Source organism: Pleurodeles waltl, chromosome 7, assembly GCF_031143425.1.
Source record: "Pleurodeles waltl isolate 20211129_DDA chromosome 7, aPleWal1.hap1.20221129, whole genome shotgun sequence".
Taxonomy (NCBI): Eukaryota; Metazoa; Chordata; class Amphibia; order Caudata; family Salamandridae; genus Pleurodeles; species Pleurodeles waltl.
In genome coordinates, this window is record NC_090446.1 from 1,464,603,653 (window position 1) to 1,464,619,003 (window position 15,351).

The following is a 15,351-nucleotide window of genomic DNA, read 5'->3' on the forward strand; positions in this document are numbered from 1 at the left end:
TAGAGTAGAGTGGTGCAGAGTAAAGTGACGTAGAGAGCAGTGGTATAGAGTATAGTGATGCAGAGCAGAATAGAGTGACAGAGTGCAATGACTTTGAGTGCAAATTGCATAAAATTCTGTGATGTAGAGTGCAGTGGTGTAGAGTGTATTGGTTGTGAGTAAAGTGATGAGTAAAATGGTGTAGAGTACATTGGCATAGAGTGGAGTGGAGTGGTTAGAGTAGAGTGCAATCGCTTATAGTAGAGTGGCGCAGAGTGGAGTGGTGCAGCGTAGATTGAAGTGGCATACATTGGAGTGGCGCAGGGTAGATTGTTTCAGTGCAGAGTGAAGTGACATAGAGTGGAATAGAGCATGGGAGAGTGTAATGGTGCAGGTGAGAGTGCAGTGGCATACAGTGCAGTGGCGTGGTTCCGAGTAGATTAGAGTGGCATAGAGTGGATGGCATAGAGTGCACTGGTGTACAGTAGAGTGGTACAGAGTAGAGTGCATTGGCATAGAGTGCAGTGGCATAGAGTGCAGACATGCAGAGTAGATTGGTTGAGAGTGGAATGGTGTAGACTGGAGTGGTGTAGAGTGCAGTGGTGAAGGGTGCAGTAGTGCATAGTAGAGTAGAGTGGTGTAGAGTTCATTGGCATAGAGCAATACAGAGTAGAGACGACTGAAGTGGTGTAAAGTAGAATGGTGCAGAGTGTAGTGACGCAGCGTGAAGTGGGGTATTTTAAGTGGTGCAGAGTAGAATGCAGTGGCGTGGAGTAGAGTAGAGTGAAATGGGGTAAAGTGCATGGTGTGGTGGTGCACTGCCGTTACAGACAACACATCTTCAACTGAAATGAAACATAGAGTTTTACTGATAAACATATACCTCGCACAAACTATAATGTCTGGAAACATCATTACCTACCGTATTGATTTGTTTTGATGGTATTAAAAAATGTGTTTGGACACCACTTCAGAATTACCCCCAGGAGCCAGCATGATTGTTTAATAAATCCTCTCAATTTGAAATCAGAGAAGAAAAGTAAACACCAAGCTCCCCTGGAAGACGGAGCCTGACATTTTACGTCTTCCTTTGAATGCACAGCAAATATAACAAGATAAAAACAAGATTTAAAAGCCTGTTTACAGAGAGGGAGTACTTGGGAGGATACTGTAAATAAGGTTTGGGCAAGAGAAGGGACAAACTCAAGCGGGACAGCCGAAAGCAAGTAAAGGCAGCAAAAAGTTACGAATGAAAAAGCCAATGTTGAGTAACGGGTGGAGTACATTACTAGGGAGGCTTTCTGAATGTCCCCAAGATGTCATTAGCAAACCAGACAGCTGCACTGTCTGGTAGGGTGCGACCTAAAAGTGCTTCCAGAGACCAAGGGGTTGGGTTGAAATCTTCTGTGGCTCAAAGTATTTTTAGTGTTGCTGTGAGTGTTCTCAGTGTAGGGCCAAGGCTGTTAACTGCTCAACTTACACAGTAATAGCTGTTAAAGGAGTCTGATGTTAGCCCCTGGTTCTTCCTAGACTCAGTCTAACTTCCTTATTCAGCCGAGCCAGGGAAACCCAGATCAGGGCAGACAGCAAGCCTTCCCCCTGACTCTTTCCTTAGCTTACAGTGTCACTGGAACCAGGGTTGGACTGGGACAGAAAATAGGTCCAGGCACCATAATATAAGTGGCCGGTGTTGATGAATTGCACAGCTAAAAAAGTGGCCCATGTTTGCAAATTGTGCCAGTTTTCAACTTGTAAAGACACTCTGAAACGTTTTTTGACATATGTGGAAGGCTGCATTGATTCAAGCTTTGCTGTAGGCAATGCTTGTTTTAAAATCAGGGAGATTAATAGTAAACCCCATCCCAGCAGGCCATATACCTGACCCACAATCAGCCAAAAAGCCGGGCCACACATTGACCTGTCATACCAGCCTTTCGGGTACTGCCAGTCCGACCCTGACTGGAGCCTTGGAAGGAAGGAGAAGGGAATTCTGCTCAGGTCTCGTCTCCTTTGGCTCTGCCAAATGATGACAAGCAGTGTGGCAGAGACCAAGTAGAAAAGGGCTGACTGTTGGCCAGTTTCACAAATCTTTGTGTGTGTATGTTTGCTAATAACTGGCATGCACACAGCAAAAGCTGAGAAAGGCACTCAAACCTTGGAGGGGCAATGGGTTGTAAACCTACTGTGTCTTCCGGGAGACTATTTTTGTCAAAAAGGGCATTCCGCCATGCTGGAGTGGTATTTTCTAATAGTCTTACAGCCTGCATAGAAGACTATACCAGCCATTGATATCATTTGAGATGTCATTACTGATATTGTCAAAACCATGTTCAGTGGGCCATTGGGCAAGCAGTAGCTATTGAGCCCAACTGTGAGGGAGTCCTCTTACTCCTGATCTCCTGGGGCCTTACCTACTATGGCTCCTGAGCAACTAGGCCAAGTACCTTTTCAGCACTTTTCAGTGGAAGCACAGATCAAACAGTCTAGGACTTCTTTTAGGGGTAGGTAGACACAAAGAAGGCGGACAAAGGCCCACAACTCAAAATACGCCCAGCAGTAGCTATACAAGATTGTCCAATCAAATACATGCTTCTTTGAAAAAAGGAGTATTTATATACCAACCCAAAGTAAAACACAACATTCACAAACAATACACAAAGTCCCCTGAGGTCAGGGCTCTAGTGTTTCATAGATAGTGCCTGAGTCTCATTCCCCTCTCTCTAGCAGTTGTGGTTATTCCCCATTCACTACAGGTGACATTCAGGTTAAGCCTCACCAATAGCCAGGGTCTCATGAATCCCACTCTGACTCTTTGTTAAAGTCAAAAGTGTTCCAGTGCTGAAGCGCTATCTGGAAGGCAAGTTCACCGATGGCAGGAGAAGATCCCACTTCCTTGTGAAGTTCTCTGTCAGAGTTCCCATCCTGCTCTTCAGTGAGTTGTCAAACTTCTCCACCAAACCACTGGTTTGTGGGTGGTCAGCCGTGGAGAAGTGGTATGTTACACTCGCTTGCTCCAACATCTTTCTCATGTAAGAGGAGATGAAGTTGGTGCCCTGGTCAGAAATTATTGACCTTGGAAATCCAATCCTGAAAAAGATCCCCAGGAGACTCTAGCTACCACCTGTGCTGTCATGCTCAGGGCCACTGACATGATGCAATTCTGTGGACGTGGCTTTTTTCTGCATAATTATGGATGTGTCGCATTTGCCACATACTCCATCTTCTGCTGCATAATCTGCAGATTTTAACAAAAAAAGTTTCTAGCTCAAGTGGATCAAAAGTTACTAAAACTGTGGCCATAGTAAAATGCCCTTTACAAAGGTTAGCTGGTTATCTTTCAGTTGCTTATTAACGTACTTTATGTACTATTAAGGTGAAATCTTTGTTCAAGCAGTATTACATGTGTAAAAGAGATTAGAGTGGCTCTAAATTGTAAAAAATTAACTGCTCTGTGAAGTAAATTATTGCGTATTAAAAGACAAAACTTATCTGTAATGTAATGACTCCTGATATAACTCCTGCAACTTAATGACTCCTAATGTAGAGCATTCAAAGTAAAGGTAATATGCTTCCCAGCACCATTACACATCACCCTCATATGGTATCATGACATGTGCCAGCACCATCTCAAATGCCCTCTTACCTTCATGTCATGCCCACGCACGAGTTTGTATGTCCACCATCCTCAGTGGGAGACAGTGAGTATAGCTTTGAAGTCAAGACCAGTGTGAGAAAGGGATGCATGATGTTAGTGTTATTTTTCACTAAGTCATCGACAGGGTGATGCGACTCACAGCAGAAGATTAAGTCAGAGTGACCTTATTCTCTACACAAGAGGACCTTGAATATGCAGATGACCTAGCCCTGCTCTCTCACACACACAACAGCATATGCAAGAAAAGACATCACACCTCAAAATCTATACACATCAAGTGGGCCTTTAGGTCAACATGAAGAAATTAGAAGTCATGCCACTCAACATCCCAAACTCTTCACTCATCAAAGTGGATGGAGAGGATCTAGCCGTGACTGAAGAGTTCACATGCCTAGGCATGATGGAGGGGCAGGCAGTGACATCACAAGCAGACTGAACAAGGCCAGGAATGCCCTCAGGATGCTGAACAACACGTGGAGGTCATCTCAGTACAGCACCAGCACCAAGCTGTACCAGAGCTGTGTAATGTCCCCACTCTTGTACAGCTCAGAATGCTGGCGGATGACAAAGAGCGACAACACCCAACTGTCAGCCTTCCACATTAGAAACCTAAGAAGAATCTTGCACATTTTCAGGCAGCGGACCATCTCTAACCAGGAACTGCTCACCAGATGCAAGAGAGCACGGGCACCATCATTATGAGAAAAAGCTGGAGATGGACAGGACACGCCAATAGAAGAGAAAAAGAGTCCATCACAAGAACAGCTCTCCATTGGACCCTTGAAGACCAAAAGAAGAGAAGCAGGCCGAAGAACACCTGGAGGCAAACTATGGAAACAGAAATGAAGATCCTGTACCACAGCTGGGGCACTGTACAGACATTTTCCCAAAACACAGAATTAGACGTCCTTCATTGCTGCCCTACATGCCAGACAGCATAACATGTAGTAAGTAAGTAAGTCAGTCACCCAGTATTAGCATACTTCCATACATCAGTTTATCTCTCTTCTCCCAATACCAAAATCATTAATAATACTCAGTTACTGCTATGGTAAAATACGTCCCAACTTGAGGAGCCATGAACATACATTACTCTACATCAAAAAGAGATTAAAAAAAAGAAACTATTGAAGGGAATAAGGTGAAAAGAACTTGTAGGTCATGCAGTTCGACTGGAAAAGTGGAAAGTGGTGAGCATCAGAGTGCACCTAAGATCAGTTAGGGAGTGATGGATAATGGTGGGGCACACTCTGAGGATCCACTGTTGCAACCATGGCTCTCTATCATATGGTTGATGGTTCTTTTCTTATCATTACACCACCTTGTTTCTTCTCCTTGGCTTATCTTCATTATTAGGTGTGTTACTCCCTTCTGTGCAGTTGAAGCAAACTAAGACAACAGCATCCTGAATGCCTTAGGTTTTAAATGACAGCCTAGGCAGGTAACCATAGTGTCCTACTGACCAAGCAATAAGTCTGCCAGAATAGCAACCAAGAGTGAAAATGGGGTTCTCTAAATTCTGTCATGCCTCAAAGCCCACTAGGGCGAGCTTTCCCTTTGACACCTAAAGGCCATGGGTTGGGAGTGGGTTGGCCACAATAGGGCTTGCGTGCTTAGTTGAACTTCTGTTTTGTAGATACTAGGTGAGCTTCCCATACTTTTTATTTCTGGAGCTGAATAAGCGTGCTGATGCAAAGACGTGACACAATGACCTCAGGTCAAAAGCTGATGGAAATGGATGCTGTCCCCTAAGTATTCTCAGACACTGAAGCCCAGTCCCTGACCTATAAGGTTCCCTGACCATGCATGTCCAAAAGGCCACTTAAGTCACACCCCATAATCAGACAGAATTAAAAATTGGCTGTGAGGAAAGAGGGGCCGTGGACTGTTGACCGAGGTGGGTGAGAAGAAGATTTTACAGCATGGATCACCTCTATATACCTTGGTATAGGACAGCCCTCTATGTACTTTATTTCTTGCAAATACTATCTCTACTCTACCTTGAGAAAAGAACTAAAGAGACTGTGAGTTTGGGGACCACGCTTTGCAGGGAAGAGCTTGTATGGTGGTAAGCCTACCTCTGGAGCCTGTCTTCAACGACACTCCTCTCCAGGCTCCAGTAACAGTGTGTCCCCCACCCTCCCTCCATAGTACCTGTATGCACACGCATGTGTGTCTCTAGTTGATGCTTGAGGCTGAACTTCTTGCCACAGCTCTCGCACTCGTACACTTTCTCGCCGGTGTGCACACGCTTGTGGTTCCTTAGAGTGTTTTCATCACGAAAGTAGCGGCTGCAAAATTCACACTCAATCTTCTTTTCTCCTGTGTGGGGGAAAGACAAGGAGTAGAGTTCAAACCAGGGAAGAACAGAGTAGGTGAGGGGTAACGGATTAGGAGCGAAGGAGCATGGGCGTCAAGTCACCAAAATGCCAGTGGTAACAGAAGTGACATTACTTACCCTTTGACCTCTCATTATGTGTTAGGGTTGTCTCACACTTAGGACCTGATTTTGATCTTGGCGGAGGGGAATACTCAATACACAAACGTGATGGATATCCAGTCCACCGTATTACAATCCCATTCTATCCTATGGAGGTTGTAATACGGCGGACGGGATATCCATCAAGATTATGACAGAATATTCCATTCGCCGAGATTTAAATCAGGCCCTTAGTCTGTTACACACATGAGGAGGAAGTGGCACAGCTTCATAAGGCAGTCGATGGTCAAGATTAATTGGTAGAAGGTAATACTGGCAAAAGAGCAGTAGCCGACGATGATAAGGGTGGTCTTAAAAATACCGAACTCCTCTATAGAATTTGTAACCCAGGTCATTCTGCCACAGCAACTGACAAGCCTTCGACAAAGCATAGTTCAGCATCAAAATTACATGGAATTTGCCAACAGGTAAGAACATGGGGGAGAAAAAGGAAAGTGGGAGACATGGGCAAAATAAGGAAACATTGACAAAAAAGGTAAGGTAATTGGGGAAAAAGAGTGTAACATATCTCTTTTCGTACAGGAAGGAAAGATAGAAATTGCAGGAAATTCCAAATTAACTCACAATTAAATAAATATCATATACAGTGAACATGTTATTTCTTAGTAAAGTCACAGTACTTTGGGATTCTAATAGTAGAAAGCAGAGATCATTAAATCTCCCAGAAGTCGTGTCACACAGTGTGAGCAAGGATGAACTCTTCACATTTTTTGCTCCCTTGTGGACTACTTTTCTCACTCTATCTGCTCTCCATATTTGGTCATTCTCCAGAATTACCAAAATCTCTCTGACTCGTTTGACCTTCTGGGGTGTTGGGAAAGCAATTACATCCCCTTTCTGCACTCTGGTGTTCTTGACCAGTACCCAGTTCCCAGGTTGCACAAGTGGGGCCTTGACCAAATGTTTATAGTCGTATCTTTGTCTGTAGGCTGGTGGAACTGAACTTTCATCCTTCTCCTGCCAGTTGATTTTGTAAAGTGTCATAAACTTTTTGCCCCTCTATGCCATGTTACAATATATGTTGTTTGGGAAATGTAATTGCAATCAGGTTAAGTCTCAAATAACTGAGCCCATTGTTGCTTCAGTATGGTAGGTCCTCCCGCCTCATTTAAAAAAATGCTGGAGGTTGGGACATGCTAGCTGCAGCCATGACCTGAATGCTAAAAGTGCATTGTGAAAAATCAGACCCAGTTAATGAGAATACCAAACAATACAATGGTTACAGTAACTTAATAGGAGGAGATGAGATCCAAGAACAGCATTTACAGATACTTTTGTGACATCATTAGAAGTGTACTGATAAGAGCAGGTGAAACCGTAGGAACCGCTTGATACGAGTCCTCTTTCTATGAGGATGAAATTCCTGAAGTAAAATGGAAGAGTCCCACCTACTGCAGGAGAGGCATCACGTTAATCCTTCAGCAACACATCAACACAAGAAAACAAGCAATGGCAATGCTAATAGGTCAGGTTTAAGAATGCACTGTCAAGCCAGACCTAAAAATCCATGTGTATTTAAAGGCTGCCTTCCTGCTATCTGTGCTGCTGCCAGAGATAAATGCTAGTTATCTAAGACACTTTAATACCATTGTAGTGGCATGTGCCTGCGCCTAAAGGTTCAAGCTCAGGCAGCTAGATGAATAAACAAAATTACCACAACTGTGTGGAGAGCAAGCACTTTTTTGTGGAAGCACACATCTTCTGCCCAGTCGAAACGTGTACTTCTGGCTCCCAACATGTGCTGGTGCCAAAGCTCCTCTCCCGGTAATACTCACATAGCTGTCGTGCAACAGCTGCACTGTCAAGCCAGACAATGAAAACCGCAACCCCCAACCAGTAGAAAACTGCTCTGTCAACTTGCTACAGCATCTGGTGCAGGAGTGAGCCTGTGCTTAGTAGATGCAGATCTGCTCACATGTTGCAGCACAGCACGCTGTGATGGAGAAGGTTTACCGTGAAGAGGCGTGGCTGAAGGGAATGCAGTGCTTAATTTTAGCCAGTGGTCGCCGGTGGCGGGGGGTACCACTTATTATTGGGAACTGGCACTTATTTTCCTACATCAAACATTTCCCTAATAAACAGAAGAAAAAACACAGAGTTTGGAAAGACAGAGTAAGAGGAAGACAGCAAAACCTTCAGATAAGGAGAAGGTAGGAGCCTGCAGGATTGAGATAAAGGGGCAGGGAGGTCTGTTAGTGGATTAAAGAGAGATGAGCTCGATTGAAGACTACCATTGTAGACCATCTTAGTTGTGTGATTGATTACTACAGTGATTGTGGTCATTTTTTGTGAGCTTGGAAGATCTTTGATAAAAGTCTATGATAAAAGTCAATGCATAAAATAGAATAGCTATAGGATCAAAGGGCCAGATGTAGCAAGCATTTTGCATGGTGCAAACTGCGAAAATCGCAGTTTGCGTCATGGAAAAAGGCCCATCGCGATGCACATTCACAATTTGCGAGTCGGTACCGACTCGCAAATTGTGAATGCGACTCGCAAATAGGAAGGGGTATCCCCTTCCTATTTGCGACTCGCATCGCTATGCTAAATTGCTTTGTGACCGCGAATGCGGTCGCAAAGCAATTCGCAGTTACCACCAGTGTCACATTGGTGGTAACCCATCCGCAAATGGGAAGGGGTCCCCATGGGACCCCTTCCCCTTTGTGAATGTTGCCCAAAATGTTTTTCAGAGCAGGCAATGGTCCAATGGACCACTGCCTACTCTGAAAAAACGAAACCAAATGGTTTCGGTATTTTTTTTATTTTGCAACTCGTTTTCCTTTAAGGAAAACGGGCTGCAAAATAAAATAAAAAAAATGATTATTTAAAAAGTAGTCACAGACATGGAGGTCTGCTGTCTTCAGCAGGCCACCATCCCTGTGAGTGCAGGGACTCGCTATTGGGTCGCAAAACGCGACCCACCTCATTAATATTAATGAGGTGGGTCTTTGCGACCCCATAGCGATTCGCAGACGGTGTCTGAGACTCCGTTCTGCATCCGCATTTGCGATTTGGAAATTGCGAGTTGCACCGACTCGCAATTTCCGAATCGCAAATGCGGAAATTGCTACATCTGGCCCAAAGTAACATAACTTTCCTGTAGAGTACTTAATCATAGCCCAAGTGGAAGAGGTTTGTATGCAACTTATATCATCATCCTTCATGTAAGGCCTTCAAAAGTATTGTTTTATTTAGGCTGGATCCTTTGTCTGAAATACCCTGCTCCAGGACTGTTGTGACATCAATAAAAAATGTACAGTTTCACATTTACAATTGCAAGACGACCATTAGGCATCAGCAGACCTTGATGTCTTTGTCAGGTTTGAGAGTATTCTGAGATTAGGTCATACATTAGAGTATCAGCTTGCAATTCAGATTGAAGGGGGACTGATAATTTAGTTGTATGCTCGCCATTCTGAATGGGGTTTGAAAGAATACAGATGGTTGTTGAGACTGCATTACAGTGTATCTGCCTGGAAATTCTTATTTCCAGAAATGGATTAGATTTGGGAAAAACATGTTCAGTGAGTCAGTTGTAGATTTACACAATCTAATGTATGAAGATGGTGCATATTTTATAGTATATATTTACAGTGATTATAGACACTGATCCTTCCAACACGTGTCACCATTTCATAAGAAGAAATGTTATAGTTTACTTCTGGAGGGAAATGGTTTGCTGAATAACAAGCTAATAAGCTTTGTCGACTTAGCTTGTGATTATTTATACAAAAGAATGCCTCCTGTTGCATTGTTTGTTGCGTGAGCTTCCACTGTGGGTGCTTCGTATTGCTATCCATGGTCCATGGTCTGAAAATGGAACTTGCTGTTGAATTTAGAGGTCAGGATCTTCACACAAGAGTCGGGAACCACACAGATAGGAGGTAGGTCATTTTAGGTCCTTAGGTTACAGCAACGACAGGTAGGTCCTGTCAGGGATCTATCCTCCCTCCAGCTCTATCTATCTTCTTGGTTCCACTTCACAACACACACCAACATTTTATTACATCATTCACTCTCAGCATTCCAGACATCAGCTCAGACATACAGGGAATGGGGACACATGAGATACTCCACACCTCTTTTTCGTACAACCAACTAAACAAAAAAACAGCACTTTCCTTGCATATAAGGTACAGAGCCAGTCCTTCACAATGACTCAGTCTTTAACGTGTCTAGATTACACATTTATCCAAATACACCCTGTTAAACTCTCTAATAAAAATGATCAAAGGCAAGAAATAGCAGTCACAGAAGCTCTATGATGGGTCAAAACATGAGGCTCCTCCACCTCATGCCAAACAAAGAAACAAGAAAACAAGTAAGTTGTGACTACCACTGCTCAGAGGTCCAAAACGTCCACGTCTTGCGACCTCCTCTGATATGAAGCTCTACCACCACATCTGCGCACTCACAATGAGTGGATACAAAATGTATGCATTCAAGACATGTAGTCACGGATGCTCAGTCACATGACAGCCAGGGCACGGAACCTACTAGCATCCTTCAACAAAGCGTTTCACCATCATCTTTAAGTCAACCTATTCAAGGAACAGCCCAGACAAAAATGAAAAAGGTTAACCATACACCACTTTACATCAAACCTCATTTGACCAGACTCAACAGAAACTCTTTTATCATAACTACACTTATACATAATGTACCCAGATCAATCTTTGTGCTCCCTAAGATTTTCAAGGTAACTGTGGTGAATAAAGTTCTTGCTGGGTAGTTCTGTGTTGTGGCTAGTCACAGTTTTGACAAGTTGCACTGCTACTTACTACGAACCACTTTTCGTCAATGTAAGACACCTGTCTGTGTTGTACTTGTTCTGTTAGCGGGAATCTTGCTCTATTGCGCCTTTAGTTTTTGAATTCTCTTGCAAGTGTTGAAAAGAATCCTATGCACATAGGCGGAGGGTCATACATACCCCAGTGATGAGACAGAACTGAGGCTGTATAAGGTATAGAGGAGTAAGGACTTGACATGGTGACAAGGAAAGACTAGGTAAATAAATGTTAAGAAGGGAAAGAGAAACTAAGAAACAGAAAAGGAGAAACAGAAGTGAGTGGAGGCAAAGGGAGAGAATACAAAAGCAGATAGAAACCTCAGAGGTAGAGGAATGGAAAAGATTGAAAAACACCTAAGAGGGAGAGAAGGAAAGGATGGCGATAACAACTGAGAGACAAAGCAGGTGACAGAAAAAGAAAACGGCAAATGAGATACACAAAAGTGGGTAGTAACCAAAAATGGAAGATGAGGAAGAAGCAAGAAAGAAAATACAAGCATTTTCAATGCAACGGGTCTCGCATTTGTTCGAATTAGAGCTATTAGCGTTGAAAACTCTTAACCGGACTTTTCTTGCCACACAAATTAAAAGAAAAAAAAAACACAGCACGATCGCGCTATGTAAAATAAAGCGCGGTCGTGCAGAAATTGAAAATGGAAAAACCAAGTGCGATTGTTCTATGTAAACCCCAGGGCGTTCGCGCTGTGTGGAAAATAAAGTCCATACCCCAGGATGAAAACATGGAGCCTCGTATGTTTTTAGAAGTTTACCAGTGCTGTGTAGGTGGGCTTAACACCAGAAAAGGCATGACGTATGCATGCCTTTCACAAATGAAAGCAAGTGGATTTTAAAAGGCAAGCCCACCAACCAATGAAAGTGATTGACGTGACATGGGCATGGTTGGAAGCCCAAAGAGAGATTACTACAGGGGACGGAACGCTTTGCGCTCGCCCCTAATGAAAAGGACAGAAAAGGGACATATAGATATAGAAAGGAACTAACAGGAGAAGAACAAATGAGTAGGAAAAATGGAAGTGAGGGGCCAAAAGAATGGAGAAGGTAAGACCAAAGGTTAAACAGTGGCAAACAACATGAGAAGGAGCCCCAGAGTGACAGAGTGTGCTAGAATGGGAGGCAAACACAACAAGTATTGGCAAAGCCACTAGGTCTCGGCAATGGAAGACCCATTGCCTTTGGCAATAAGGTGGGAGTGGTGAACAGGAGTGCGGTGGGGGCAGTGCACGGGAGGGCAGGTGGGGCTATGGAAAACAAAGGGAAAGGGCCAGACATTCATATTAAGAGCTTGATAGACTGAATATGAATCTAAAAAACTGTCATGGATTGCGCGCAAAAACTGGAAGTCAAGTTGTAAGTATAAAGCAAGGTGTTAAAGTGGTGTTTGAAAAGAAATACTACAAGCTGCTTCTCAATGACCTTCCCAGGGAAATGGCAATGAAATCGTTGCTTTTATCTGGGAATGTAAACAGTGGCTCCCCAATGCCAGCATCGGTGGTCGGTTGACATGTTGGGGTCTACACAGCATGCACACTAACCCTTCACTTGTTAGCCCAACTGTTCATGCAGCCCTTCAATAGTTGGCACTATAGCATTTCTAGCTATGCAGAAAAGTTTAATTGTCAATCATTACTTTGCTTAAGCAGCGCAGCGCCATGAATCACTCGCTTTGAATAAGTGAGAGATCCCAAGTGTAGAAGAGATGCTTGCAATCCCTCACTGCTTTGCAACAGCTGCATCCAACATGGGCGCAGCAAGGCTGGATTCCCGCCACATTTTCCAAATATCGACATCGGTTACACGTAATGAAGCGATCACCTACACTGTCAGCAGCTAACCTGAAATCATGGGGGTGGGGGTGTTTGTAGAAGCCCCGAGGGCGGCTCAGGGAAACCAGCAGAAAGGCACAGAGAAAGAAACGGAGGTCAAGAATGGAGCAGAAACTCAGAAACAGACGGCATGAAAGGAGCATAAAACACACATTACGGCACAAATAGAAGTCAAGAAAGGAGCTGAATGGCACAACCAGAAAGGCACAAACAGAGGAAGAAAAGAGCAGAAATGCAGAAACAGGTCAAGAGAAACGAACAGGAAAAAGGCAGAAAGAGATAATAAAGAAAACATCCATACGAAAAAAAACGAGCGCCAGGCACAATAGCGCTCCTAGGCCCATATTTATACTTTTTAGCGCCACATTTGCATAATTTTTTGGTGCAAACTTACAAAACGTTTGAGTCTAAAAGCGGCTTAAATGCAGCGCTAAAAAAGTATAAATATAGGCCTAAATCTCTCTACTAATGTTTGACGGGACTGGTCAGCCATTAAAACCAAAATGAAAAAGTAGTTCCAAACAATGGCTAAAAACATGGATGCTGTGGACCTTAACAGTAGTTGGCCGGTGCTCTCGGGGAGGGTTAAACACTGGAAAAGGCATGACGAATGCATGCCCTTCACCAATGGGGATGCTGCAAAATGGAGCGACGATGGTGCTAGTAAAAGGGGAGGCTGTGGGCGGACTGAAGCCCAAGATGTAGACAACAAGGGCCATATTTATACTCCGTTTGCGCCGAAATTGCGTCGTTTTTTTTGACGCAATTTCGACGCAAAACTAACGCCAACTAACGCCATATTTATACTATGGCGTTAGAGGCGAATAGCGCCAAAGTTCCCGGAATGTGCGTCATTTTTTAGCGTGAACCCCTTCCTTGCGTTAATGATATGCAAGGGAGGCGTTCCCGTCTAAAAAATGACTCCCAGGCCTTTACGTGGTATTTATACTCCCGGGCAAAAGAGACGCCCGGGAGTTGGCGTGGCAAAAAACGGCGCATTTGTGCCACTTTTTAACGCCTGCTCAGGGCAGGCGTTAAGGGGCCTGTGGGCTCAAAATGAGCCCACAGGTGCCCTCCCATGCCCCCAGGGACCCCCCCTGCCACCCTTGCCCACCCCAGGAGGACCCCCAAGGATGGAGGGACCCACCCCAGGGACATTCAGGTAAGTTCAGGTAAGTATAATTTTTTATTTTTTATATTTTTTTTTGGTGGCATAGGGGGGCCTGATTTGTGCCCCCCTACATGCCACTATGCCCAATGACCATGCCCAGGGGACAGAAGTCCCCTGGGCATGGCCATTGGGCAAGGGGGCATGACTCCTATCTTTACAATGATAGGAGTCATGTTGATGGGGGATGGGCGTCGTTAAAAAATGGCGCAAGTCGGGTTAAGACGATTTTTTCGACGTAACCTGACTTGCCCCATTTTAAGACGCCCATGCGCCATTTTCCCCCTACGCCGGCGCTGTCTGGTCTACGTGGTTTTTTCCCACGCAAACCAGGCAGCGCCGGTCTGATTGCGCCGTCTAACGCGCCATTCCATAAATACGGCGCCCGCTTGGCGCTTCAGAATGGCGTTAGACGGCGCAAAACTTTTTGACGCTAAACTGCGTTAGCGCAGTTTAGCGTCAAAAAGTATAAATATGGGCCCAAGTCTTGGTTCGAGACATGCATGCCTGCCGTCTAGAGCCGAGACCTAAAAACGAGAGAGATAGCCATTGTAAAGTGAATAATTGGTTCAGATGAGATGGTGATGGGCTTTACAGGATGATTTAAGTTACGAAATGGGAAATAAAGATGAGATGAGTGCAAAATATGGAGTTAAAGGGGGGAAGTGAGGGAAGCAGCAGGAAGATGAGTCAGCCGAAAGGAAAATTTGACACAGTAATAGTGAAAGGGAAACAGGAAGTAATACCATGCATGGGAAAAGGTAGTCACGAAGGACTTTGGAAAATAGAAGAGGGGTTAAGAGAGGTAGTTTGGGAACCGGTGATACCGAAGAGAGAAGATGAAAGATGCAGAGATGCTAGTGAAAGTGGCAACGATTTATGATAGTGAGAGAATGAAAGGAATAAAGCTGGAAGCAAGAGATGAACTGAAGAGAGAGAAATGTTTTCAGTCAAACATAAGATTAAAAGTGAGAGGGAGAGTGGATGGTATGGTGATTAGAGAGTGTGAGGTGTGCACGTTGAAGGTAAATATGAGGAGAGACATGAGAATGAGCAGTTAAGTTGGCACTGAAACTGGGAGTGATAAAAGTGAGAGCAATATTGGTAGAGATATAAGCCCATATTTATCCTTTTTTAGCGCTGCGTTAGCGCCGCTTTTTGATGCAAAAACGGCGCAAACTTACAAAATTGTAGCCCATATTTATACTTTTTTAGCGCCGCATTTGCGTAGTTTTTGGACGCAAAATTGTCGCACACTTACAAAATACCCTTGTATTTTGTAAGTTTGCGCCGATTTTGCGTAAAAAAAAACGACGCAAATGCGGCACTAAAAAAGTATAAATATGGGCCTGTATTTTGTAAGTTTGCGCCGTTTTCGCGTCAAAAAGCGGCGCTAATGCGGCGCTAAAAAAGTAT